The sequence below is a fragment of the Phyllobates terribilis genome, unplaced genomic scaffold (genome assembly GCF_046119375.1).
Source record: "Phyllobates terribilis strain yellow unplaced genomic scaffold, ASM4611937v1 Scaffold_5943__1_contigs__length_48094, whole genome shotgun sequence".
In the NCBI taxonomy this organism is placed as follows: Eukaryota; Metazoa; Chordata; class Amphibia; order Anura; family Dendrobatidae; genus Phyllobates; species Phyllobates terribilis.
In genome coordinates this window covers 35461-39006 of record NW_027368688.1, presented here as the reverse complement: position 1 = coordinate 39006, position 3546 = coordinate 35461, and positions in this window count along the sequence as shown.

Genomic DNA, 3546 nt, shown 5'->3' with positions numbered 1-3546 from the left:
TGATGACATTATCATTGGTGTCATTTATCTTTAATATGTGATAACACTTGCTTTTTATGACATTATCATTGAATACACTGTCTTTGATGACAATATTTCATGATGACAGTATAATTACACTATGATGGCACTATCTTTGATGACAATATTTCGTGATGACAATGATTTGTGATGACAATATTTCATGATGACATTATCATTGATTACAGTACAATGACATTATTTGTGATGACATCATTGATTATATATTGATGATAATATTTGTTCATTCCTAATTTGATGACATGTTAGGGTGATTAGTTCTTGACGATTGATTGATTGTTTTGCATAGCATGGAAAGTCTGCGTGCTTTTTCATTTATGCACATGGAAACTCTGTGATTATTTACCTCTCTTTGAGGTCACATTCTATACAAGTTTACCTTAATCCAAAAAAAACCTTTACAACTAAAGTTCAAGCTCTCTCGTGCATCGACTGATGAATCTACCCAACCGAAGCTGAAGGTCACTCGCGTGGTCGATGAAAGAATTTTTCCATCCAAAGTTGAGGCTTCATCATGCATCAACTTTGAAGGTTGTTCCTCCCATTATCACTCCTCCCTTCAACTTTTGATCTCAGATTATGCACAACCTTGTGCCTCTAGTTAATAACAATCCCGAGAATATGAAGGAAATAACAGATCCTATTGGTGAAAGGAAAGATGGAGCTCCTAACAACAACTCTAGTTAACATTGATAAGGTCTCGCTTATTGAATTGGTGAAAATGCTAGTGGATAAATTATATATCCATCATAGATTTTTACCCAAAGTACATTGGAAAGTTAATGATAACTTTTTGCAACTTTATAAACTTCAGAAATAACAGAAAATCATCAAATCCATGATAAGTGGAAAGGATGTAAGTGATGATAAAGATGGTTTATGTTAAATGGTAATTCTTGGAAGCAAAGTTGGAGTTAATGAAGTGAAGTGTGCGAACAATAGGAAGGATGGTAATGATGGGAATGATGTATTGTTGGATGTTGTCAAGGCTTTATATGAAGTTTTCATTACTTTAAAATACGAGGATAAAGTTTTCAAGGTTGATGTTGAAGTTGGTGAACAATTCAAGGTCAATGAAAAAGTTCCATGTATTTATTCAATTGATGAAATTGATCCTGATGATCCTAATTATTTGTATCTTGTACGTACAAAATGTGATGATGACCTTTATGATGTTATACAAGGTACAAAGGCTACGTTTTCATAGTGTCCTGATCACTATTTGATACTCTGGTTACGCCTAATGATTATTTTGATGTGAGTCAAGATGAATAACAAGCCAAGAAGAGTGATGTTGACACCGACTCCACACCAACCCTCATTAACACCTAGAAAACAGATTATGATTTAGAGATGACACTGTTAGACAAGACGTGTCATACTATTACATTCATCACACAAGAAAGTTCTGATGCCAATTTTATTGAGTGGGATGACAAGGCTATTGGTGACAAGGTTGTTGGTGACAAGGCTGTTGAGTGTTATGACAAGGTTGTTGGTGACAAGGCTTTTGAGTGTTATGACAAGGTTGTTGGCAACAAGGCTATTGATGAAAAGAAGCTGGATGAAAAGGGTATAGATGAAAATGATGACAAGCAAATGATGACAAAAGCAAAAAAGATGACAATAGTAGGGATAACATTCCTGTTCTTGTTATGTCTACTGATGACAACAATAACGATAACAAAAGCAAAGGTGATGACAAGAGTGTTGTTGTTGTTTCTCCTAAGTATGAAGTCAAGGTTTCTGATGACAAAAATAAAGGGGAAGATGTCAAGAATGTTATCCATCTGAGAGGACGCTCCATCTACTACTGAGCCATACATACAAGAAAAGAAAAAGAAGGATCCGAGGAGGCCTCCATTCTCTTTTTATACTGATGATGTTCGGAATACGTTTTACGATTGATATAAGGACCCGTAAGTGAACATTGATATATTTGAATATATATTTATACTAATGTAATCTTCAAACTATTCTATAATTCTATTTTACACTATTTTTCAGAGATTCTGAAACTACAAGGGGATGCGAGATTCTACTGAAGAAGGAGTTTTTCCAAGTAATTTTGAGGGTTGGAACATGGCTATGGGACGAGGTAAGTGATTTGATTATACTATGATGACACGAAGTTTTTTTATGACGATCTCTGTTTTTCTTATGAGACTCTGATGACATTATTTTTTATGACAATGATTTTGATGGTATTTTGATAAATCTCATACTTTTGTTGAGAATAATGTCATCAAATTATATATGATTGAGGATAATAATGTCATCAAAGACCAGTTTACTGTCATTAGAGTATAAATTATATCATACAGATTAAATGTCATCAAAGCAAAATCACTGTCTATTTTATTCTCATTGTATTTTTTTCCTTTGATGACACCATTTTATGGAATTTCTATCTTTTTAATAGTGACAATTGTGCAATATTTTCTCTTAAGTATAGTTTGCTTTTAGGATATGTTTGGTTGATTTCGAACACAAACATCAAAAAGCACTTCGAGAGAAAATTCCTATTCATGCCTTTAGACAAGAGTGGGAGTTTACCTTTAAAAATAGGTTGTTGGAATGATATGTACAATATGTTGTGTGATGACAATTAAGTAGTTCTTTTTGGTCTTTGTTATGACATTTAATGTAGTTTCTGTAATATGATGTGAATTTATGTATATCTACTTTGTTTTGATTTAATTTAAGGTATTATTTTGATTCCGGTGATGACAATATTTATTGTCTACCTTCATAATGACAGTATTGATGACCTTGTGATGAAAATATTGGTGTCATCATAGAACATGTTGATGAATTTCTATATTGACTTAACATGCTAATGACCTTGTGATGAACATACTTTGTGATGACAGTCTTGATGACTTTGTGATGACAACATTAATGTCATCACATAATATGTTAATAATAATATTTTGTTGAACTATTCGTGTCATCACAAGGTTTTGATGACAATAATATGTCATCATTCATGTTAATAATATTTAAAAAAATTGTATTGACTCAACGTGTTGATGACCTTGTGTGAACATATTTTTTTTATGATAGTCTTGATGACCTTGTGGTGACAATAATATGTTGATGATAATTTTGATGGACTATTAGTATCATTAGAAGATTTTGATGACAGTAACTGAAACAACTATGTGATGACAAAAGCTGTTGACAACATTACTCTTAAATGATAATAAGATGACAAAAGGCGTTGATTACAATAAACTGTGAGCTTGAAATCTTTAGGAGCACTAACATAAGAGTCTCGAAAGTATCAAATGTATTGTCTTGAAATGTATATTCAAAGAATACAATTAACTCTAATCTACTTGCATTATAATGTTCTTGCTACTTGAGAAAATATACTTGGAAGTTTTTCTATTGTGTCCAGTATTTCCACATTTCCTACAATTGATTGGTTTTGTCTCTTTCTTGATGAAGATTTTCTAAAATTCCCTTGAGAAAGTAATCTCCGTTTTCTTAGCCTTCCAC